Genomic DNA, 26607 nt, shown 5'->3' on the forward strand with positions numbered 1-26607 from the left:
GATGTTTGTTGCTTGATACTAATTTACTTGGGGAGTCAAAAGAGAACCACTGAAATGTATGCATTCCTTTTGCAAATTAGACTGATCAGAGGTCTGCCCCTTCTTGGTAGGACATATATACTGCAGTTTGATTGTAGTGTAGCTCTGTGGTTATGAAATAGCTTTTTCATATTTAACACTAGATGAAAGAACTATCTTCCGGCTTTCTTCTTAGCTTTTTTGATGGGCCATTGTCTTTTTCCACTTAACGTTTCCTTTAAGGTTGCTAGACTATATTAATAATGTTTTCTTCAGGCTGTGCATGGTGGCTCACGCCTGTAATCCTAGCACTTTGGGAGGCTGAGGCAGGTGGATCACCTGAGGTCGGGAGTTCGAGACCAGCCTGGCCAACACGGCAAAACCCCGTCTCTACTAAAAATACAAAAAATTAGCTGGGCATGGTGGCAGGTGCCTGTAATCCCAGCTACTTGGGAGGGTGAGGTAGGAGAATCGCTTGAAACTGGGAGGTGGAGGTTGCAGTGAGCTGAGATCACACCACATTGTACTCCAGCCTGGGCAACAGAGCAAGACACCGTCTCCAAAAAAAAATTTAAAAAAAATATTCTTCAAGGAAGCCCAAATAATCTTTTCTTACTATGTTTTTTTCTTACTGTGTTAAATATACATAACATGAAATGTTAAGATTTGCCATTTTAACATTTTTTAAGTATACAATTCAGTAGCATTAAATGGATTCACAATCTTATATAGCCATCACCACTATCTATTTGCAGAACTTTTTTTTTTATTTTTCTGAACAAAAGCCCTTTACCTCTTAAGCAATAACTTCCCATTTTCCATTTCCTCCTGCCCCTGGTAATCTCTATTCTCCTTTCCATCTTTGCGAATTCGCCCATTTCAGATACCTTATATAAATGGAATGATGCCATATTTGTCCTTTTGCATCTGGCTTATTTCACTAAGCACAGTGTTTTCAGGGTTCATCCATGTTGTGGCATGTGTCAGAACCTCATCCTTTTTATGGCTGAATAATATTGCATTATATATGTATGCATTCTTTCGTTTATCTATTCTTCTGTTGATGGGGACTTGGGTTTCCACCCTTTGGCTATTGTGAAATAATGCTGCTGTGAACTTTGGTGTATAAGTATCTGTTTGAGTGCCTGCTTTCAATTCTTCTGGATATATACATTGGAGTAGCATTGCTGTGTTATATAGTAATTTTATGGTTAAATTTTTGCAGAACTGCCAAACTGGTTTCCACAGTGTCAGCATGATTTTACATTTCAGTCAGCGGTGCATGATGGCTCCAGTTTTTCCACATCCTTCCCAACTCTTGTTATTTTCCATTTTTTTGAGAATAGCCTTTTTAATGGGTGTAAAGTGGAATCTGATGGTGGGTTAGATTTGCATTTCACTGATGACTAATGGTATTGAGCATTTTTTTCATGTCCTTCTTGGTCATTTATATATCATCTTTGGAGAAATGCCTATTCCCATCGTTTGCCCATTTTTAAATTGGGTTGTTAGGGTTTTTGTTTAGCTTCCTAGGGCTACCTCAAAGGTACCAGTGACACCCATTTATGCCATATGTATCCTTTTCCCCTAAGAATCCTCTTTGTTTACATGACTTAGTGGATCCTAATCTAGCCCTGCTCATCTTCTGTCTGTCCTAGATAGTTCAGCTTCTTCCTTTCAAGATGCTTTGACAGTGCCCACCCTCTGCTGTAGAGACAACTTACCAGGCCAGTAAGGACCTCCTTTTAACTGTCTGCTCATTCCTGTTGCACTTAACTCCCAAATTGCACCATGTGTTGGGAACAATCTTAACTCCCTATCCAGTACTCCTAACTTCCCTCTTTCACCAAGTCCTCTTCTTTAATTAGCTGTCTCTAAAACTCCTGTGTCAGGATATTTTCTGAAATGAATGACAAAAACAGAGTTAATTTACTGTGGCCAGTCTTGTTTTGAAATATGAAACTTCCCCACACATGCTGAACATACTTTGTCCTGTTCTCTGTTGTATATTCTTTCTCTTCGTTTGTTCTCTGGACTTTATTATATATTTATTGGCACTTAATGCAGACCACAACTACATAAAGAGGGCTTTGCATTATTCTCTGCTTACCTTCTATTTTAGTGCTTCATACAAGGTTATTTTTATCATTTTTACCAAAAGCGATATGAGCTCTTTGGGGGGAAAGTCAAATAATGTAGAAATACACAAAATAAAACTAGAAATTTTGTAGTGAAGTTTTATAATTTCTTTCATATAGATACTACATATTTCCCCCCTCCCTCTTCTGTATATATTATAATAATAGTTGTTAATACCTACAAGTGTGAACATTATACAGGCAGAAAGATAGACATAGAGACCAGTGGACTATGATAGAGACCCCAGAAATAACTCTAACATGTATGGTGAAATGATTTTTGACAGAAGTGCTAAGAACATTAAATAGAGAACATTCTCAACACATGAGCTAGGAAAATTGGCGATCCACATGCAAAACAATGAAGTTGGACCCTTACCTTATACCATACACAAAAATCAACTCAAAGTGGATCAAAGGCATGAATGAAAGACCTAAAATTATGGAAGTCTTAGAAGAAAATAGAGGAAAAAAAATTGCACTTGATGAAAAATTTTAAAATTTGTACATCAAGAGACACTATTCAACAGAGTTAAGAGGCACAACCTTCAGAATGGGAGAAAATATTTGCAAATCATATGTCTGATAAGGGATTAATATCCAAAATATACAGAGATTTGCTAAAACTCAGCAGCAACAGCAAAACAACCCATTTCAAAAATTGCCAAAGGACTTGAATAGACATTTCTCCAAAGAAGATATACTAACGGCTAATAAGCATATGAAAGGATGCTCAATATCTAATCATTAGGGAATGCAAAAAGGAATGTCAGTGAGATACTGCCTCACACACATTAGGATGACTACTATAAAAAAAAAAAAGACAAATGTTGACAATGATGTGGAATAACTGGAACCCTTGGGCGCTGTTGGTGGGAATGCAAAGTGGTGTAGCCTTTATGCAAACAGTATGGTAGGTCCTCAAAATATGAACCTGAATTACCATATGATCTAGCAATTCCACTTCTTGATATACACCCCAAAGAATTGAAAGCAGGGTCCAGAGAGATATTCATACACTCATGTTCACAGCATCATTATTCAGAATATAAAATGGGAGTCAACCCAAGTGTCCATCAACAGATAGTGGACAAAGAAAATGTGGCGTATATGCGCACACACATACACAATGGAATATTACAGGAAGGAAAATCTGACACTTGTTATAACATGAGTGAACCTTGAGGACATTATGCTAAGTTACCTATGTCATTCACAGGAAGACAAATATTGTGTGATTCCACATATGTAAAGTACTTAGAGTAGTCAAAACATAGAGAAAGTGGAGTAGTGGTTGCTGGGTGTTGAGGGGAGGAGAGAATGGAGAGTTACTGTTTTACGGGTACAGACTTACAGCTTGAGAACATAAAAAGCTCTGGAGATGGAGGGTGGTGATGGTCACACAACAGCCTGAATGAACTTAATTGCTACTGAACTATACGCTTAGAAAAATGGTTAGGATGGTAAATTTTATGTTTACATGTATTTTACCACCAAAAAATAGTAAGAAAAGAAGAAAATAGGGACATTATATTTTTTTTTGCGTGTTTCAAAATGCAAAAAAAGATTTTGATATCAAGTATCTTTTCTGCATGTATCAGAATGATCACATTGTTTTTCTCTTTATGGATGTGTACTAAGTCACATTAATGAATTTCCCAATGTGAAATGGTTCCTATATTCCTGGAATAAATCTCGCATGATTATGAGGCATTATCCTTTTAGTACATTGCTGGATTCAGGTTGCTTGTATTTATTTAGGACTTTTGGACTTAGATCCAGAAATGAGCTTGGCTTTCTATCCTAGTTTGTGATATCCTTATAATGTTGTTATATCATGGTTATAATGAACGTGTAGCATGAAACAGAAGCCATTCATCTTCCTTTATTCTCTGAGGCATTTTAAGTGACATAGGAATGACCACATCTTGGTATTTGAATAAAATTGCCCATGACCATAGTCTAGGCCTGAGTCCTTTTGGAGATGGGGGAGTAAACCTTTTGATTAACTTTTCTGTTTCTTTTATGGTAATCTTTTAAAAACAAGCTTTCGTCCTCAGTTTTGGCAATTTGTCATTCTTTAAAAAGAAATATCAGTTTTCTTTTTCCTTTTTTTTGACAGAATCTTGCTCTGTCGCCTAGGTTGGAGTACAATGGCACAGTCTCGGCTCACTGCAACCTCTGTCTCCTGGGTTCAAGCAATTCTCCTGCCTCAACCTCCTGAGTAGCTGGGGCTATAGGCAGTTGCCACCATGCCTGGCTAATTTTTGTATTTTTAGTAGACATGAGGTTTCACCGTGTTGGCCAGGATGGTCTCGATCTCCTGACCTCATGATCTGCCCACCTCGGCCTCCCAAAGTGTTAGGATTACAGGCATGAGCCACCGTGCCTGTCCTTTTTTTTCCTTTTATTTAAGATAGAGTGTCAGGGTGTCGCCCAGGCTGGAGTAGAGTGGTGTGATCATGGCTCACTGCAACTCCAACCTCCCAGGTTGGAGTTAATCCTCCTGCCTCAGCCTCCGGAGTAGCTGAGACTACAGGTGCGTGCCACCACACCCAGCTACTTTTTATATTTTTTGTAGCAACAGAGTTTTGCCACATTGCCCAAGCTGGTCTCAAAGTCCTGAGCTCAAGTGATCCGCCTGCCTTGGCCTCCCATAGTGTTGGGATTACAGATGTGAGGCACTATGCCTGGCCTATTTTTCATTTTAAACTTAATATAAAATTGCAATGGTGATCTCTTAAATTTTTAAAAACACTACACCTGTGGTTCTGGAGGTACATCTCACGTTTATTTCTTCTGTGTGTTTATTTTCTTGTGTTCATAGTCAGATTTTCCAGACATTTGTTGGTTTTATTGGTCATTTCATAGCAATATCATGGGTTTATTCGTGCATGTGTAAATTTTGGTTAATATAATTTAAGTTTCTAAAGAGACTTTTGAAATTCTTTATTTCTAGTTTTCAATCCTCACAAAAAACATTGGGTGTTATTTGAGCCAACTGCCTCAAAGAATTACTCCCTTAAGGAATGTTGCAAATAAATGGCAGAGCAGGAATTAAAACACAGATCTGACTTTAAGCCTCTGTTCACCCCTCCCCTCAACCCTATATGATGCTGCTTGGGGAAATACACAGGATATCTGTGTCTTACTTTGGGTTTCACATAAAAGCAGAACCGAAGACAACGAGGATTTGTGTTTTGATGGCATATCAGGTTGTTATTCCAAGGAGTAAGAGTGAAGGATCAGGGGAGGAAGAAAAGCCAACATAAAGTTGTGAAGGCAACAGGTGTTAGATTTGGGACTTTATGCAGAGCTCCTAGAGAACCTCCCATAATCATTCATCTGAGGATAAAACCGAGTATTTACCTTCCCATCAGCTCTCATCTTTCAATGATGTGTTGAACTCCCTCACTTCTGAGTTGCACCTGTCTACTTGAAAGACAGTAACAGGAGCCCTGGGGCTAAGTAGCCTATGGTCTACTCTCCATGCAAGTTGCTGTCGCAGGGAGGTGAGGTGATGCTTTCACAGAGATGTTGGCTGTCGAATGAGAGTTGGCACCAGGGGCATCTAGGACACTATAAACAGGCATGTCACTGGAATTCACACATGACAGTACATTTATCCAAATGTTTTCTATGAAAGTAATACACAGTTGTCTAACACTTATGTCCTGGATTTGGGGTGCTGATAATTATGTTTATTTCCTTAAAGTGTGAAGGTCATGGGGATGGTGAGGATATATATGTGGTCCATATATATGTTGTCCCGCTAGGAGCAAGGGGTCAGGGAGGATTGTTGGAAGTAACTTGTTAAAGATCTTCCAGCAGATTCCAATTTACTGATGAAGTACCCCATTCTAGAGAGGATTTATTTTTGTACGAAAAGCCAAAAAAGCACCATGGGAAAGAAGTTATTTTTATCTTTCTTAACCAAAATACATTGATTTAAAGAAAAGATGAGTTTAGGTATCCTTCAGAGTATGTGGTTGGCTTTTGGGCTTAAGCACTCATGTGTGGCCAGATTCTTTTCCCTTTTATTTGTTGGAGGGGGGCAGCATTGCATAATGGTTAGGAGTACTGTGTCTGGGGTCTCTCAGACCTGAGTTGTCACTAAGTAACCATATGACTTGGGCAAATTTCTTTCCCTCTCTCAACCTTAGTTTTCCTGACTGTAAGTTTGAGGTGATAGGATACATTTCATTTAGTTTTTCTGTGGATTAAGTGAAATAGTGTTTGTAAAGGGACTGCATCTGGTACATGAGTAGTGTTCACTAATTTGTAGTTACCTTCATTGGCTGTCCAGGAATTCCATGCTCTCCTTAATTATTACGTGTTCTTAATGTTGAACGTGCCACAGTTTTTTTTGAAAGATTGCAGTGGAAAGATTACAGTCAAGAGTAATTCCAGGAAACAGTATGCTTCGTAGGACTGGACTGTTGTAATTTCCCCTGCAGCATCCTCACACAATAAGTGCATAAACACATACACAATTTTTTCTTACTTTCAGCAGCCCTCTCCCCTCTTTCCCCTCCCTTCTTTGAGAGAAAACGATTTGATAAATAACAGGGTAAAATAAAATAGATTTTGTGCCTTAGTCCTCCTGATTATATTGCATTTTAAAAGGAGATCGGCATTTATTCTGAAGAAATGGGTCTTTAATGGTAGAATTTCAGATATTTCGGTCCTTGGGTGGCAGGCACATTTTGAGAACAGAATCTGTTGCCCTCATTTATAAGTAACAACCTCTTTTGGGTAAATGGAACCAAGCCCGATTCTTGGTTTTTAAAGTGCTTTAAATTGTGTTTTATTCCAAATACTGTATTTGTGCACCCATTATGATATTACATGCTTATAATAAAATGTTATGTTGTCATAAAATATTACTATTCTATGGTGTTTCAAACATAGTATATTTTAGTTCTGTTAGTTATTTGCTTTGGGAAGGTATGTAACCACTTAGGAATTTAACAAGATAATTTAGTAAATCTAGCTGCCTAAAGTGCACGTCCCCCAAACAACTGACTTAATTTAGGGAGTTGTCCAGACTGCTGTTGGATAGAAAACCTGTATAAAAACACATTGGCAATAATGATGAAATATACTGCAAGTTTTATTAATAAATTAGGTCTTTTGCAGAATAGCATTTTCAAAAATGAAAATAAAGTGCTTCATCTTCACAGTGTAGCTAGATAGACTGTAATGTTTTTGTCTGTTTTTTTTTGTTTGTTTTTTTTTCTGAGACAGAGTCTTCTCTCTTGCCCAGGCTGGAGTGCAGTAGCTCAATCTTGGCTCATTGCAACCTCTGCCTTCCAGGTTCAAGTGATTCTCCTGCGTCAGCCTCCCGAGTATCTGGGATTACAGGTTGCCACCACCATGCCCAATTAATTTTTTTGTATTTTTAGTAGAGACAGGATTTCACCATGTTGGCCAGGCTGGTCTTGAACTCATGACCTCAGGTAATCCACTGGCCTCGGCCTCCCAAAGTGCTGGTATTAACAGAAGTGAGCCACTGCACCTGGCCTGTTTTCATCTTTCATAGTAATTTGCAATCAGCCATTAATGTTTTCATCAAGATGAAACTTGCTGTACTGCTATCTTTTGTACTTTTATTCATCTAAGAAATACCTTTAAAATCAGAGATTTAAAAGAGCAGTCAGAAATAACTGGAAAACTGGTTTTTCAGAATGTGTTTCTCAATGTATAGTTAAGACAGGTTTATTTTTTTCTTAAATGAACACTGCTGTTTTTATTCTCTGTAGTTTCTGACGAGTTACTTTAAAAAAATACACATTTTTTTTTTTTTTGCCAGTTGTAATCTTGGCATAGTACTGTGTTATGGCCTACTTTTTCCTCATTTTATTTATTTTAACAGTTGCCTCAAGAGCTAAATTCTTGATGTGTGTCATTACAGACCTTTTGCTATAAAATTACATGCATATGTTTCTGTAGAAATGCGGTTTGCTTGGCTTTTTAACATAAGGGGTGTCGTAGTCAATGTATTGTTCCTCAGTGCTTTCCTTTTTTCAATCAACACTTGGTCTTAGAGAGCTTACATGTTTAGTACATGTAGGTCTACTTTATTATTATTAATTGGCATGTACTATTCCACAGATTGGATGGCTGGATCATGGTTTATTGGTTAATTTCCTTATTTATTGGCAGTCATGTTATTTTCCTATTTTTGATGTGACAAACAAATGCTGTCCTCTCTTTGTACAATTGTGCTGGTGTTTTTCTGGGGATATGAAAGTCTGCAAGTGAAGGTGTATTGAATACTGCCAAATTAACCCCACGACTGGCTGCACCCAGTTACATTCCTAGCAGCAGTGTATTCCTAGCAATTCTGTATTATCCAACATGTACTTTTTTGACTATCAGGTGGATGGGAAATGGAGTCTAGTAGTGGTTTTTATTTCCATTTCCATCAGAACCAGAGTGGTAAAGGAGGTGGCCCATCTAACATCTGTGCAGGGCATGAAGTGCCAGGTAACTGGACCATTTCATCTACCATGGCTCTCTCCTCCCCCTGCAAGCAAAGAACAAGAGTGGGTCACAGGTCATAAGACAAGCCCCGGCATAGTTCATCTCTGCCTAACAGCCACCTCACACTGAATCCCAATCAATCTCCACATAAAAACACTGGCTCTTTTACAAAGAGAGGTGCTGGTTTTCCTTCCATGTAGCTGCTTTGTCATTACTAGGCGATCTCCCCAAAATAAAACCAGAAAGCAGAAGGCAACTGCACCCTACTCTCTTGTTGACATGGTGTGGGAAGAATTGTGTTTCCAATTGGGCTAAAAAATTTGCTGTCTCCTTGGTAGGAAAGGTTGGGGGATATGTCCTTTCTGTGCCATTGGGTGTGTGCATCCAGGTCTGCAAGGTTACGCTGGTAGTAGTAGAGACGCACACAAAGGAGCAGTGCCTGACAATGCAAGGACCGGATTTGTTGACTGTGCCCATCAAGATACCAAAAAGCCAGTAATGTTAGGAATTTCATTATGCAGAATTAGCTAATGATTTGATTTTGACCAGTTACGTGATTGGCAGTTTATTATGAGGCAGAGGCTGTCATTTTGTCACTTGAAGCAACTCGTCTATAGCAGCCGAAGGATGAAGGAATGTAACTCTACCCCATTTAGTGGCTGAATTCCAGTAAATGGAAAGAGCCTAGTCCAAGCTAGTTCAGCTCACGGGACCACGGCCACATGTGGCCTAGAATGGATTTGAATGTGGCCCAACACAAATTTGTAAACTTTCTTAAAACATTACGAGATCATTTTGCGATTTTTTAAAAGCTCATCGCTGTTGTTGGTGTTAGTGCATTTTATATGTCGCCCAAGACAATTACTATTCTTCCAGTGTGGCCCAGGGAAGCCAAAAGGTTGAACACTCCTGGCCTGGTCCATTATTGACAGAAAACATTAATGTCTCTATTAAGGAAGGAAAGCTTATAATTTCTTGCTTCAGAAGTAATCACTCAATGCTCAATTATCCACTCTTGTTTTGTACTCCATTTATTCTGACTTTGAGCAGGCCCCAAACCTTTAGAGATTAAAAGAAATGGAGATTGGAGGAATCATAACAAAATGATAGAATTTAAATTCTGGAAGAGAAGTTAGAGGTCACGGAGCTCAACCCCTTCACTTTATTTTTATTTTATTTTTTTGAGACGGAGTCTCGCTCTGCTCCCCAGGCTGGTATGCAGTGGCACGATCTCTGCTCACTGCAGCCTCTGCCTCCCAACCAACCCCTTTACTTTAGATGTGGAAACTGAGGCCCCAGAGACGACAAGGGGATGGCATAGTCCTTCAAGACACATACTGTCTGAAGTCAACTTTTATTATTGTACTACTAACCATTTCCTGTCGCTGGAGTTATAGATTTGAGCTGGAGCTGGACTCCATGTTAGCTTCTTTGATGAATGGATTTCTCCCAGCAGTGGGCTTGGGGTCAGCCATGCAGTGTTTCTGTTAGATGTTCCAGGAGCCCTCGCTGCTGCTGACCGGGAGGCGCTGGAGCTTGCTGGGGTGAATCAGTTCATTTTTCATTTTCTCCACCCTGACTTCATGGAAGGTCACATGAGGTGAAATTGGGTAATTACTTATCTACTCTGAAAACACACCTGTATGGATTTGCACAGAATGTGGGCCTTCTGTGCGCTGCTGCTATATGCTTTGGGAACACAGTGGGGAGCTTGAGGCCTGTGGGGCAGAGCCTGCCTTGGTTGTAAACCACCCCCTACTTGCTCAAGCCCACCCTCCTCTCCTCTGTTGAAAGTGTGCTTTAATGAATAGTTTTTCTCATCATTATCTTAAATCAGATGAAGGGAAATGCAAAGCTTTTATATTAGGAAGATTATTTGGCCCCTTTTTTCTCCTCTCCTCTCCACAGGGACATGAAACTACTGGGAAAAATAAGATTTCTTGAGAACTCTTTGACATCTGGGTGTCTGGTACCTCAAATTCCCAGACCCTATGGTTCCATTTCAGACTCTACCAGTAGATACCCTAACATCCTCTCCACTGCCTGTTGGAAGTCTCTGCTGGCCCAGGACAGACCATCTGTCCTCTGTGCTCTGCTATGTTACGACCCAGGAAGCTCCGCAGCAAGAGGTTGATTTAAAAGAAAACCTGGAATTTTACCAAGCAACTTACACTGTGTTTACTGAAACACTTAGAATCTGCTAGGCAGCAAACAGATGAGTGGCCAGTCAATACTTTACTCCACCAAATTGCATGGTGGGTCCTTAAAGTCTCTCCCTTTAAAAACAAAATAGGCCAGGCGTGGTGGCTCTTGTCTGTAATCCTAGCACTTCAGGAGGCCGAAGTGGGCGAATCACTTGAGGTCAGGAGTTCGAAACTAGCCTGGTCAAATTGTGAAACCCTGTCTCTACTAAAAAATACAAAAAAAAAATTCTTCAGGCGTGGTGGTAGGTGCTTGTTTCAGCTACTCGGGAGGCTGAGGCAGAAGAATCACTTTAACCTGAGAGGCGGAGGTTGCCCTGAGCCGAGATCACGCCACTGCACTCCAGCCTGAGCAACAGAATGAGACTTCGTCTCAAACAAACAAACAAACACTTGCCAGGTGCAGTGGCTCACACCTGTAATCCCTTGAGGCCAGGAGTTTAAGACCAGCCTGGGCAACAAAGCCTTTCTCTACAAAAAATAAAATAATTAGACAGCATGTTGACATATATGCCTGTAGTCCTAGCTACTTGGGAGGTTGAGGCAGGAGGATCTCACTTGAGTCCAGGAGTTTGAAACTGCAAGCCTGGGAGAGCAAGACCCTCTCTCGGGGGGTGGGGGGAACCCCACAAAACACTTAAGTATGATTGACGATATGGAAAGTGTTCTTATTTAATGTATACAACTTTGTGAGTAAATACTGTATCGTTAATTGCAGGCACCAAACTACAGATTTCTAGGATTTATCTTGTGTAACTGAAACTTTGTACCCGCCCACTCCCCCGCCCCCCCCCCCCCCGTTTTTTTTTGTTTTTGTTTTTGTTTTTTTTTTTAGAAGAGATCTTCCTCTGTTGCCCAGGCCGGAGTGCAGTGGAGCAATTTCAGGCCACTGCAATGTCTGCTTCCTGGATTCGATAGATTCTCGTGCCTCAGCACCCTGAGTAGCTGGGACTACAAGTGCCTGGCTAGGTTTTTTTTTTGTATTTTCAGTAGAGATGGGTTTTCACCATATTGGCCAGGCTGGTCTCAAACTCCTGACCTCGTGATCTGCCTGCCTTGGCCTCCCAAAGTGCTGGGATTACAGACATGAGACACCGCACCTGGCAGAGACTTTGTACCCTTTAAGTACTTCCCTGTTTTCCCTTTCCCTCAGCCCCTGGTAGCCACCATTCTACTCTGCTTCTATGAGTTTGATTATTTTAGATTTCTCATATATAAGTGGAAACCATGTAGTACTTGTCCTTCCAAGCCTGGTTTATTTCACTTAGCACAGTGTCCTCCGGGTTCATTCATGTTGCAAACGGCAAGATTTCCTTCTTTTTAAGGCTGAACAATATTCCATTGTATGCATATAGCACATCGTCCATATTCATCTGTCCATCAGTGGACTCCTAGGTTGCCTCCATGCCTTCCTTGGGTACGGTGACTAATGCTGCAGTAAATATGGGTGTGCAGATATCTGATCCCAATTTCAGTTCTTTGGATATACACTCAGAAATAGCATTCTTGAATCATATAGTAGTTTTATTGCAGAAGTGCCTTCTGCTTGGAAGGCAGATTGAAAGATGTGGGAATTGGGTCTCTTGGATATTTCCATGTGCAGTTCATTTTTAGAAGGCCAAGCCTGCAACTCAGTTTATGCCTTAGACTTGAAAGCTGTCTTTTTGCAGCAAAATCATAACTATCTAAAGAGGTACTTGGGCAACAAACTTGTGGATGTGAACAATAGGAAAGCTTACTGTAGAGGGCTCTCTGGGTCAGCAGGAGGAAGCATGATGAGCACAACCAGCAAGCATGTTGTGATGCACTGTGGCCTCTTGTGGACAGTCCCGGATTCAGGTCCTGATTACAAATTCTGGCTCTGAAACTCAAATTCTGGCTCACAGTTGTGTGAGCTTGGGCATGTTAATCACCCTCTCTGAGTCTGTTTTTAAAATCTCTCAAGTAAGGATGTTATATCTACCCCCCCCAAAAGGGTTTTTGTGAAGATGATAAAAGTACAATGCCTGGAACATGATAGGGACTCAATGAATGATAGTAATTATTATTAATAATTATGCTAATAAATAATGTGGGCTGAGCTGCATTTCACAAGCCTGCTTCCCCAAGTGAGCATTTACCAGCTCCTGCCTTAGGCTGGTAGATGAGCCTTCCTGAGAATTCCCGTTTCATTTCCCCAGCATCTCCTAGCCCCCACTCATTAAAGAAAGTAGCTCACTTCTACAGTTCAAGTGAAAAGCAGTGTTTCCAGCAATGACTGTTTTCTTGGATTTCCTTTTATCCATGCTTTCTGTCTCTTTCTATCACTTTTTGTTATTACAAAAATGTTTTGTCCTTTATTGTTTCATAGTTGTTTTGATATAGAAAGTTGTAAGTGCTTTTTAAATAAATGGATGACCTTGGTTTAGGATTATAGAAAGTATATCCCCCTTACTACCAGACATATTAGTTAACTAATGCTAATACTGTGTCTTTGCCTTTTCTCTCAATTTTATTTGTTTCATTATTATAAATAGTAATATTTCCTAATGGAAATAATTAAAAGTTCATTTTATTAAAATTTCTGACAAATAATTAAATCCTAGAGCCTCACTGAAGCACTAGACAACATGAGCATTAACTGCTAGCAGAAAAATAAATTTATTTTAATATAATTCTTCTTTAAATACCAATCATTTCTGTTTGGCTGTAAGGACCACATTCCAGTTAAGCTCCTGGAAGGCAGAGTTAAAGAGAAACTGATGATAATTTTGAGATTAGCTCACTGGTAAATCACTTTGAAAGGCTGAGTCTCTGGTAAGCTGGAAACACAGACCAGACATGGACAGTAACCTTGATCAGCAAGACTGTTCTGTAAATTATGAAAACTCGATGTAGTAAAAATGAAACTTGATTTATCCACTTACCTAGCAGTGCATTCTGTATACTTAATGTAGAGATGACACTTCAGTAATTTTCCCTGCCCCCAAAGATGACAACTCTGCAGTATCTAGAGCTTCGTCTTTCAAATGAAAATATCAAAAAGAGGATTGGCAGTGTGAAGCTTGCATGTACCTCTTGGGTGAATTAGTTTAATTGGATGCTTTTCTTTGAAGAGCTCCAAGCGGTATACTCCAAGAATAGAACTGTCCTGGAGCCGATTGAAGGAGGGTATAAGTTGTAATTTGGCATAGAGGAGACCCTGGGAGTGGACCAGAGGGCACAGGATACCTAAGAACAGAAAAGCACAGATGTGAGGAAGATGCAGAAAAAATGTCACCTTCTTCTGATTCTGTTTCAGGTGATCCCTGGTGCCAGTTTGAAGCACTTGCTGATTATCTGCCCTCTTATTTCAGGAAGGGAGGATGCCAGTCTTTATTCAATGCCTGTTTTGAGCCAAGGAGCTTGCTATGCTGTATTTTGTTTTTAAATCACAACAGCCTTTAACATTGTTGTTTTCCTTTAGTAGGTGAGGAATTGAGGCTCAGAGCTGTTAAATGATTGCCCAGGGTGACATAACTAGTAAGTGACCCAGCCAGAATATAATCCCAGGTGTGTCTGATTACAGGTGTTTTTCTTCTGAGAACAGAGCCTTGTTTTATTCACAGTCATATCCCCTGTATCTAGAACAGTGCTGGGCACAGAGCAGATGCTCAGTAAACAGTCTGTGAATTAAGTAACCAAATTAGCACCACACTGCCTTCTTTTATGCTTGAGTTTTAGCTAGTTGTGGAGAAAGATTAAGAAACAAAAAGGACTAACAGTAGTCATTGTGTTCCTGAGAATACTTGGCTCCCAAAGAGGCCTCTGCCAACATCTTGGACATGAAATAAAACATGTTCTAAAATTTATACTTTTAAAATGATGGTATAATCAAAAGGCCAGGCAGGCAGTCCATAAACCTGAGAGTTTGTGCAATTAAAATAACATTTCCGATTCCCAGGAAGCTTGCACCTAACCCCCGAAAGCATTTTTACATGTAAATTGATCACTTTTGAGATGAGCTGGTAGTTTCTGAAATTAGCAGATTACTTATGCTTGAAGGAGCTGAGGTCGCCATTTGCTATTTGACTGCTCTTTGCCCTGAGCTTCCAGGGCAGCCAATAATGCAGTGAGTGCTGGACTTCCACTCTTTTTTTTCAAATTAAAGATTTAATTACAGTCTTCACTGAAGATGAACCAAGTGTGAAAATACCTGATCTACTCGGAATGTGGGATCAGGGAGGAATGTGTGGGTTGGAGTCAGTGCCTGGGCATTTAAATACTTTCAACAGTAACATTAAGGGTGAAATTAATTATATTGTGACCAAATGTTGGCCTGTTGGTTAGGCAGAGTCAGTGAAATTTATATTCTTATTGATCATTATTTTAAAGCTGAAAGGGTTTTTTCCCTTAGGACATATTCTCACAGCCTATAGACTTAAATCTCTAAGACTTCAAAGGTTTTGAAAGATACACATCTTTGAAATTTGTAGAGACTTTCTTTGTGGAGTGGTATATGGTTATTTTGCATAAATGTTTTGTGTGCATCTGTGAAGAATGTGGATTTGCTCATTGTTTGGATTTAGAATGTTAAATATGTGGAGTAAAACTTACTTATCATGTTGTTTATATTTTCACTCAATTAATAATGAAAGTGATTTATCCAAAACCTATCTGATGGCCACCCCTTATCTATTTTTTTAAGGTACTAGCTTAAATAAGCCTCCTTTATTATGGAGAAAAAAAAGTCTGTGTATCTTGTTGGTCTTCTGGCTTTTGTCATTCTGATATTTCTTTTAGTGTCTGGAGTTTAGTTATACTCATCCAAGGACTGAGTTTAAGGGTAGATTCAGGATGCCTCATTAACTTGCCATCATTGAGAAATGATCTGTTTCACATAAATGAATTTTCTAAATGACGAAAAGCTTCCCTTGCAGTTGTCAAAGGCTCTTGACCCCCACCCTTAGATGACAGGAAGGTTTATCAAGTGGACTCTCCTCTCACCTGCAGAAAGCTGACCCATTCTTGAGGCTTTGGGTTCATTGCCACCTCTATTGTTGCACTCCCTCTCTACTGCTGCCTCAGCTGCTGCTTAGTTTTCCTTGCCCCTTCCTTGATGTGGGGCCAGCAGTCATCTCTTCTCTCTTGCCAGAACTGCCTTTCTATCATTCTTTCCATGCATACTTACCTAGTGTACTGATCACGACTGGTCTAGGAAACAGATCGGCTGGCTTTGTCTCATGAGTGTGATCTTTCATTTATTCATCAACTACTATTTGTTGAATGCTGGCCACATGTAAGTCTTTTAACTAGAGGCAGACAAAAAGGGCTTTAAAGATAGAACCATAACATGGTCCCTCCTCTGGTCTGTAGGGCAGTCATTAGATCCATAATGAATGGTGAAAGTGATAGTGGCACAAGAAAGGTACAGTACTGTGGGCATTAGAGAAGGGGGAGGTTGTTTCTGTTTAAAGGGATTAGAGGAGGTTGGCATTTGAGTTGAGTGTTCAGTTGTGGAAACTGGGGAGAGTTGTTGGGACTGGCATGAACTCAGTGTCAAAGGCAGGGGACCTAGAGGTCTGTGCAAGCATGTGGAGCAGGAGTGAGGCTAGGACGTGCCTTAAGCACAGGGGAGAAGTGGGGAATCAGGTTGCCCTTCAAATGCCAGTCCAGGGAGCTTGGACCTTTGCAGAAACCACCAAAGTTTGTTTATTTAGGAAAGATGTCAGAGACGTGCTTTTGGAAGCATAATATGGCCACCTGGGTAAAGTGAAGCAGAGAGAGAAAGGACTGGATAGGGCACTAGATGCTAGCAGAAAAGGTGCAAAGTGATGAGGGCTGAAATTCACATGGGGGTGTGGTGTGATAGGGTCATTGGAAAGGAGGGATGTGTGTAAGGAGGGATATGGCAGAGTGAAAGGGAGCAGGATGTAGCAGCTGCTTAGATGTGGGAGGGAGGCGAGGTAGTCTTAAGTTTGGAGTCCAAACTGGCTGGAGAAGAGGGTGCGCTCAAGACCAAGAGATGAGGGAAGGTCAGGTTTGTTGCTGGAGGAGAAGTCGATAGTTCAGTTTTTTGTTTGTTTCTTTTTGTTTATTGTTTTGGGTTCGTTTTTTGTTTGTTTTGTTTTGAGACTGAGTCTTACTCTGTTGCCCAGGCTGGAGTGCAGTGGTACGATCTTGGCCCACTGCAACCTCCGCCTCCTGGGTTCAAGTGATTCTTCTGCCTCAGCCTCCCAAGTAGCTGGGACTACAAGCGAGTGCCACCACACCCAGCCAATTTTTGTATCTTTAGTAGATATGATGTTTCACCAAATTGGCAAGGCTGGTCTCAGACTCCTGACCTTGCCCACCTCTGCCTCCTAAAATTCTGGGATTACAGGTGTGAGCCACTGTGCCTGGCCTTGGGTTCTGTTTGTTTTTTGTTTTTAAAAAAAACAGGGTCCTGCTCTGTCACCTACTTTGGAGTACAGTGGCATGATCACAGCTCATTGCAGCCTCGACTTCCCAGGCTCAAGTGATCCTCCCACCTTGGCCTCCCAAAGTGCTGGTATTACAGGTGTGAGCCACTGTGCCTGGCCCTTAGGTTCCGTTTTAAACTTCAGTGAGTTTGCTCAGCAGGAGGTTCATTCAGGTGGATATGTTTATTAGCTTTTTTTTTTTCTTCCGAGATAGAGTCTTACGCTGTGCCTCAGGCTGCAGTGTGGTGGCAGGATCTTGGCTCACTGTAACCTCCACCTCCTCAAGCAATTCTCCTGCCTCAGCCTCCCGAATAGCTGGGATTACAGGTGTGCGCCACCATGCCGGGCTATTTTTTTTTTTGTACTTTTAGTAGAGATGGGGTTTCACCATGTTGAGCAGGCTGGTCTTGAACTCCTAACCTTGTGATCGGCCTGCCCCAGCTTCCTAAAGTGCTGGGATTACAGGCATGAGCCACCGTGGCTGGCCCAGAATATTTTTAAATGAAAGACTTTCTAAAAATCATATAGCTAAAGATGCACATCCTAAGTATAAATATTTTCTTAAACATTGTGTGTTATCAGAGATTATATCAATCCAAGGCTAACTGCCAGTTTCTGAATTAGACAGGAAGCCAAGCTCATTGGAGCTGTAGAAGAGAAGGCAGTGTGGACATTATTGTGACCAGCTCCCCTGGCAGTGGTGTTGACTCCAAAACTTTAATCCTTTTTCTTAGCCTTAATGAGATGCCCATCAAGGTTGGGATTTCCATCACATCTTACCCTTTCAGGCTGGAGCATCTGTGATTCTTTCTTCTGCAAGACTACTTTAAAAATTTCTCATACTGCAAAATAGTTTGTAGAATGGCAAATGTCAGAGCCTACTTTATGGGTTTGATTCCTTTTGTGTCTGAGAAAACAACTTGCCCAGAATCAAATGCAAGTCTATTTCAGAGATGATTCGTAGAGCATCTTCTTTGCCCAGCCTGACTCATTACTGAGATGATCACATATGTATTTAACTCTGTTTTCAAAGGCAGTTGTGGTGTGTGTGGCCAACCCAGTCATGGCACCTATATGTGGATCTAAGCACTCATTTGCATTATACAGAGTCCCTGAGGAGCTCATTAAAAGCTGGGGTCTTTGCCTTTGGCCTAGGCTGAGGTCCTGGTGCCACCACTTGTCAAAGGGCGTGTTTGATGCTGCTTTTTCCTTTGCCTCTGTGTCCAGGCTTTGCATAGAGTCACTATGTAGTAACTACAGGCAGAATTGAATCAAACACTTGTACTTTAAACTCCTTAAACTGGTTTTATTGTTGTTTTTGTTTGGTTTTGTTTTTGAGACAGAGTCTTGCTCTGTTGCCCAGGCTGGAGTGCAGTGACATGATACTGGCTCATTGCAACCTCCCCCTCTGAGTAGCTGGGATTACAGGCATGTGCCACCATGCCTGGCTAATTTTTTTATATCCAGTAGAGATGGGGTTTTGTCATGTTGGCCAGGCTGGTCTTGAACTGCTGACCTGGTGATCTGCCTGCCTTGGCCTCCCAAAGTGCTAGGATTGCAGATGTGAGCCACTACATCCAGCCACCTTAACCTGGTTTTAGACTTGAGACTGTCTTTGCCAGTGCATGCACGGGTTAGTCCTGTTGCATGGTTGCAGTGTGTCTTGTGAAGGCTAAATTCCATCGTTTTTCTCGCTCATGCATCCATTATTAAATGCCCACTATGTGCTCTGCACTGGGCTGGACAGTGGATGGTAGACATTCTCAGTTCAAGTTACATTTACCCGAGGTTTGTCTTTTACATTGTGGACTTTGTGTCTCTGCCACCAGGTGGTTCTCCTGGCTCTCTGCCCTAGCCCGATTCAGTGGAGTCGGCTTGCCTATTGGCCCAGCCACAGGAATGGTTAAGTGTCACTGAAGGCCTATACATGACGCTGTGAAAAGCACAAATAATAGGCTCAGGTTTTAGTTTGGAATTCATCTTAACTTTCAGTCTTTCAGTGTGTAAAAAGGGATGAAGAAAGCAATAATTGACTTTCCCTCACATCAGAATTGAAATTTGTCCAAGAACATTCAGAGGTGTTTGGCTGTGTTGTCACTTTTTTTTTCTTTCCCAACCTATGTTTAATAAAAATCCTATTAATTTACAATGGAGTACAGACAGTAACTCACAATTCTTCAAGAGTATAGGCTTCTGCCAGAGGAGAGGGTACAGAGAAAATAATGAGTAACAAGTGTATAGACCCTTAGGGTTTACAAACTATTTTGTTTCCTTGACCCTCAAACCAACTTTCTATTTATTACCCTCCCTTTACAACTGAGGAAACTGAGGCACCGGGTATTTATTGAGGTGCCAGTGTCGATGGCAGAGCTCCTGGTCTTTCTGGACAATTATCCGATGGTTGCTGCTACTGGCTGAGGAGTAGGGGCGGGGCTTGGCCCGACCTGACAGGTCGTCCTAAGTGAGACGGGCCAGCCGGAAGCAGGCCTCCCTCAGCCCTCCTGCTTATCGTGCACTGAGTGTGGTGGGAAAACAGTCTCCCAGAAAGGAGCCTGTGTTTCTGACTGCTGCTTCTTCAGGCTTAAGAAAGATGAAGTAGGATGGGATCGGCAGGTGTAGACAAGGGAAGTGGAGTCGGGGAGCAGTGCTGAGAAGTGACGCTAGGAACAGGGCTCAGTTCAGACAGCAGCAGGTGCTGGTTGTCATGGGGCCACACATGTGGGTGACCACAGGAGAGAAAATAGCATTAATGGGGCCCCACACCTTGTGTAGAATCATCCTAAGTGCTCTACTCTATCCCCGTTTTACACATGAGGAAGCAGAGACATGGAGAGGTCTCTGTCATGGAGAGTGAACTGTCCAGGGTCTTCAGGTAGTAAGAGATAGACAGCCTGCCTCTGGAACCCACAACCTGACCCCGCTGCTCTGTTGCATTCTGACCAAGGATAGTTCCTGGGACGCCAGCAAGCCTTATTCTGATAGGGCTCCAGGAACCCAGTAATTGTGGATTAGGAACAGATGAGACCCTTACTACTTTTGAGGCTGACACCTGTGCCTTGTAGTTCCCAGTGTTCCCAACCTTAGGACAAACTCAGGCTCAAAAACCACAGATTCTTCCTTTCTTCAAATTCTAGTCTGAAGGGATGGTTTGCTTGATCATGGGATAGTAACACTATTTTCTGTTTGGTTTATATAAAAAGCATGTTCACAGTCATTCCCTAAAGAAGTGTTTGATTTGATGCCAGCCATCTTCTCACCTCCCTCCTCAAAAAGATTGAAAAAGGCAGAGCTGTTGTTAACAAAGGACCCGTCGTTCAAGTGAGGAATAGGTTGTTTTGCCTCTTGGAGGTGACACTCTGGCTATTACATTGTAAATGTGTATTCCTGGTTCTCTCAAAAAGGCAACATGTATGTGTGCCCTGGAGTAAACAGAACTTGCACTAAATCCTGATATGATTTTGGTGCGTTCAAAAGCAAGAATCTTCTCACATTAAGACATGGAGATTTAGACAGCTGACAGAGGAATTAAGGAAATGAGTATTTATTGAATAAATATTACTCCAGTAATCTTCACAAACTTCTGTTATTACCCCCCATTTTACAGATGGGGAAACTAGGGCACAGGATGCTTAAACAACTTCCCAGGTACAAGAGTGGTTTTCTTAAAAGTCTAGGTCATGTTTATTTTACTGGAGAGGCGAGCAAAGAGTTAGCCAGTGTGTGAGTTTACTGCAGGATGTTGTTACTAAAGGGAATTAAAAGCCACACAATGATAAGGTGTTAAGACTGAACATATCTTGGTCAAAACATAGTTTTAGAGTGACTTTGACTGTTTGGATTGTGTATATCAGCAAATGTGGCACCCTGGATGGGACTAGGCAACTGAGTCTGTAAAAATGAGTCAGGCCCTCATGTGCACACTGGCTCACTTCTGAGAGGGTTTAGGAAGAGATGTCAGTGGGAGGAAAGTTCCCACAACTGAGTGAGTTTGGGGGCAAGAGAGCAGTCTGCAGCATCACCATTGCTGCCGTACAGACAAGAAAGGTTTTTTGGGAGGTGAGGAGTGAGGGGAGAGAGGAGGTATTTCAAAGGGTGCTCAGCCCCTTTCAGGGTAGGGCTAGTGTCAAGGACATGTTGACTATTCATGGCTTTGAGATGCAAATTGCTTGTGGTGACCTCCATGAAACAAGCAGGGCATGTGGGGACCCACCAGCTGCCATGCTGTGGCCCAGGGGGTCTTGGGGGCAGGATGGGGTGGAGGTGGCAATGGAGAAGGACTGCCTGGTCCTGAGCTGATTCTGCTTGCATCCCTGGTGGAATATTAGACTGAATGCACCCCTTCTTTCTCCTCCCCTTTTGCATACCTTGTTAATACAAACAAACAAAAAAACCGCTTCTTCCCTTTGCTTATCAGCTGAACTCTGTAAGTAGGGGAAGGGAGTTTGGTGGGTGCACTGTCACTTAGTTTCACAAGCAGCAGGGAAGCTAATCTGCAGCTACCGGCAGGACTAGACTGTGAGCTCAAGTTCTCAGACTCCCAGGCCAGTGCTCCCCCAACCTCTGACATGCTGCAGAAGGATGCCTGCTTGGCTTCTGTTCCCTTTGAGAGTTGAAAAGTTGTTCTATTATTTTGTGAATTGTGTGTACATTATGTTTTACATGAAATTTAGAGGGAAAGAGGTAATGTTGCATACATATGTACTTTCTGTTAAGCTCACCTAGTTTTTAAAGTATGCTATTTCCCAGTGCTTGCAAAGGTTGTAATAGTTGTATCAAAGAGGAAGCCCTGATAATTTCCCTGATTGTATCTATAGGATCTTTCATTTACGGTGATGGCCACTTCTCTCTGTGATAAGAAAGTGCAGAGCTAGTTCTCTTCAAAACCGATGTTAGATTTTAAAGCTGATAACTAAGATACGGTGTTACGAAAAACCCAATCCTATACTCCACTCTCCCATCACTGCTCTTTAATTTCACTCAGGGAAAAACACATTTAATTGTTTCAAAGATCATTACTTTTTTTTAGTAAATTTATAGTAAATGGAGGAGATTACCAAAGGGCTATTTTTTCTCAGCTTGTGGTTTCTAATTACATCAGTTACAGCTCAGCCTTCTTCTTAACTAGAGTGCAGGCATGAACTGGAAAAGAATGAGCTAATCCATGATAGATCAGGTGGAATAAAGATCTCCATTCATATCTTTACCTTTTATCCCTTGTTCTGAGTGCCAAGAATTAATGCTATTTGAAAGTACAAACTGAACCTGCCAAGCTTCGGACAGCTAAGATAATCCTAATTATTTTAAATGTTAGTGAGAAGGGCAGCAGTTCCACTCTGGAAAAGAGTTCTATTGTGAAACATTAAATATATGCTAAGTGGTATTGATTGCCCATGATTTTATTTCCAAACACTATGGTTATCATGAAGTGGAAGAATTTGTTGTTTAAGACATTTTCATGAGCTTTTCATCAGATTCTTTCTTAGGCCTGCAAACTCTAGGAAACTGAAGAGGCCAGCAGTTTTGTTTGTCTGCCTTGGCAGTCAGGATCTAGATGAAGGGTTGCTAACAACTGAAAAATGCCACTTGCATTTAATTTTAAAATGGTTTCTTAGTTTAATAGTATTTAACATATAGAGGAAGAAAAAATGTTTTTAAAGCATGAATATCCTGTTTTCTCACATCACTGGAAAAGAATTATTTGTTCCAGTCCATTGACTTCCAACAAATCATTCAAGTTAAAAGTCAGGGGTCTTTGCAATGTCAAAAGATTTAGCACTTAGAGTGTTTTTTTTTTTTTTTTGTTTTGTTTTTTTAAAGAAGTTTTTCTTTTTTGACAGTATAAATATTCTTGAAAAGGAATACTCATGGTTAAATGGCATCACCAAAATCATTTTAAAGTGTTTTTTTCACCACGTTGGTAAGAATGATCATGTGTAAGGTTTTCTGTTTATTTTAAAATAATAATAAAAGAATATCCCAGTAGCTTCTGTAGACAAATAGGCTTCTTGAGAGAAAACAGATACTAGATTTGGTGGTTCAAACAAGGGTCAGACTCGGAGGTTTACCCACTTTCATTGTAACACAAAAAAATATCAGATTGGCAAGTTTTCCTTTTTTGTTTTTTTCCATTTCCTTTTCAGTCTCTGCTGTGGTGTGCAGAGGTACTTTCTTTCATTTCTGTAAATCCTGGGAGGCTATCAATGATTATAGGGTAGTATAATCCTTAATTGTTTATTGCCTGTGAATGCTTCCTGCCCCCAACCCCAGTGAGGCTGCCCCCAACTCCTTTTCCCAAGCACAGGAGCAGTGCACTAACATCTTCACTGATGGTGTGTTGAGCATCTCAGGGTCAATTATTCTTTCTTTCTTCAGGGTTATTCCCTGGAGTGGAATTACCAGGTCAGAGGGGCTGAACAGTTTTATGGTTCTTATTACATGTCACTAGATTGCTGTCCAGAAAGATTGAACCAATTTCTAGTGCTACTAATACTATCTGTTCCCCAACAGTGCCACTGACAGTAGGAGTTAGCATTTTTACAAAATGACCTAAGACAAGACTTCTGAGTTGAAATTAGCCTTGTGTAGGGCCCCTTAGAATCAAAAAGTGAAAGCATCATTTTGATTTTTGACTTTTTTAATATATTGATTTTTGAATTTTAATTGGTATAAAATAATTTACAATGATCAATTATTATCCTTCTCCTTCTAAAGTTTAAGGGAGCTGCATTAAAATGGAGAAGGTACCTTTGAGGGACTATCTTTAAGGATGGTAGTAAAAGTGATTTTGGACATTAGTCACTAAGGAAAGACACACTAAATCTTTTCATGTACTTGGAACTCTGTGAGGTGCTATACAAAAATGAGATAAACAGATATTGTCCCTAACTCAACAGCCTATTATTCAGAAACAATGCTAAGCCTTTAACAAATGTGAAAATAACATGGGTTTAGATTTTGAGTGGAGAAACAGTTTAAAAAATACAGGTGTTTTCCAAAACAGGGTGAGTTTTACATTTTCTCTGAAGTGCAGTCATGCATTAAAAGTATGCTTGGAGTCTCCCTAATCCATGCAGGTAACATTCTGCATGCTTTGTGGCCCCAAGTTGCAAGAATACCTTCCAAGAAAATATTCACAAGGCAAGTTAGAGCAAAAGGGGGATACTGTCAGATTCCTTTCTTTTGCAAAATTCCCACTCCCCTTTTTAGTCCCAAGTTGGCTAAATGAGGAGAGGGCATCCCAGTCAGCTGCTAACTGGAAACAGACTTAGGGCTCAGAACATGTTGGGAGAACACATACCTATTTCTTTACAGGTCTGTTGCTTTGCCTCCTTAAACTTGCACAGGGATTGGGAAGGTTCAGTGGCCAGTTCTGAAATGTGGTGCCCAGAAGTAGGTTGGTGCAGGGACCAGGGCATGCCAGAGAGTCAGCCTAACCAGTACAGTGCTGCCCTTGATAGCTTGCTCAGGATCCCTGTGTTAAACAGGGAGAGTAATTCTCTCCATGAATGGTTTGAGGGTGAAATATACCTCATTAAAGTATGTGTGTGGCATACAGGTAGTAGTCATCAATGTTTACTTACTGTTCTTCCTCATACTTTGTATACAGAGAAACTTCTGTCATTGGTTGTAGTGGGGGGTGAGCACATTAACTGACGGACTCTCCAGCAAACTCTTAGTCTGCTTTCCAGATCTGTATAGTAACAAGATCTCAAAGCATTTCTATGTACATATATATGACAGCCAGGTGCATGTATACAATTAATAAAGCACTTGGATTTGCAGGAATTTAAATGCATATAACAATATAAATTTAGTATGATACTTTTATTAACTTTAGTAAGATGAAGGCTTCAGATTTCATAGGTTTCTAGTTTTGGTTGCATATATGTATATATATGCATATGCATGCTTTTTGTTATAAAATACTATTTAATGACTCCCTTTAAATTTTAAAAAATTATTTTCCTATCTTTTAAAGCTTACAAACTTATCCCTTGCTTTTTAAATTTAAATTATTAAAGACTAAACAAATCTATCAATATAAAAAGGAACTGCTTGTCAGGAAGTTGCCTAAATTGTTTTTCAAATTTATTCACTTACTGAGTTTTCAGATCATCTCTTTCCTTATTGGATATTGAGGTGGCTGTACAAAACTATCCGTTTGTCTATCTGTCTACCCATATGTCACACTGGAAGAAGGGGGCTTTCTGAAAGAATGTGGTCCAGTGGAGTAGTTAAAGAGTCTGCTTCTTCAATCCCAGCTCTGTTCTTTTATTTCTGTGTGGTTCCACTAGCTGCAGCAAACCTTTCCAAACCCCGTAACAAGCGTAAATAGTGTTCTCTTGTAAAAAGGTCTCTTTTCAGCATGGTAATATACCTTATTAAATTCCAAACATAATAAGTATTGATGGCAAACACATCAGGACCCAATACAGCTTCTACTATGATTTAGTTCTCTACAAATGACTTCAGCACTCAGCTCCCAATGCATTTTGCTAATTACATCATAGATTTCCCTATTGATGAACACAAGCTGAATTAACACAGGAGCACTAATGTACCCTTTCACCATTATTGTTGTACAAGAAGCCGTGGCAGATGCTGGCAGTTAGTTACACAAACATTAGTATTAACGATTGGCCATTTGGAATTGGTGACAAACTACTGCCCGGCAGAATCCTGAGGCTGAAACCAATCAGGAAGTTAATGAGGAGAGAAATTACCACTGCAGCTTCCCCTTAATTACATTCACACTAGGCAGGAAGGGAGTTCTGTGGGTGGATCTAAACTCAGCTAAGGTTAAGAAGGTCAGAGACCCTTTTGCTTAAATTTTCTATCTACCGTGGCTGTTAAGGTTGCAAAAATTGCCTAACACATTATTACTTTTGCATCCTTCATATTTAATGTAGGTGTTCCAGTGGAGTTTTATTTTCATAGGCGTGCTTTCACAATTTTTATCTGACTTCTATTTTAGTGTGATGTAATTTATTTACTTTTGTGTTTTAAAAAATTTTCTCTACCATTTACTTTTACTTTTTAAAAGTTACATATGCTGACAACCCTTCCCCATCTTTGTCCAGCCACGCCACAGGAAATAATAGGAAAGTTAATATGCTATCAACTTCACCTTTTTCATCTTGAAAAAGTAGGGTTACCTGTCTTGGTGGAAATGCATGGGTGAAGTCTTGCTTGGGGTAATTTGTCAGATGGATCACTTGACAAGTTTCATCAGCATCCTTTGCATAAAGGGGAGGAGACCAGTGAAGGGTGGAAATAGTTTCCCAAAGAGGATGCAGCCGACTTGTTTTGTTTTTTAATGAACGTTAAACTGGAACTCTGCTATCT

General features: G+C 40.6%; 1 protein-coding gene across 1 annotated transcript in view; it reads left to right on the forward strand.

Annotated features, from left to right (window-relative positions):
• DMRT1 (doublesex and mab-3 related transcription factor 1) overlaps positions 1-26607 on the forward strand; it is a 113015-nt gene that overhangs the window by 85090 nt on the left and 1318 nt on the right. The window lies entirely within an intron of this gene.

This window comes from Sapajus apella, unplaced genomic scaffold, assembly GCF_009761245.1.
Source record: "Sapajus apella isolate SASKATOON/1434 unplaced genomic scaffold, GSC_monkey_1.0 scaffold24, whole genome shotgun sequence".
NCBI lineage: Eukaryota > Metazoa > Chordata > Mammalia > Primates > Cebidae > Sapajus > Sapajus apella.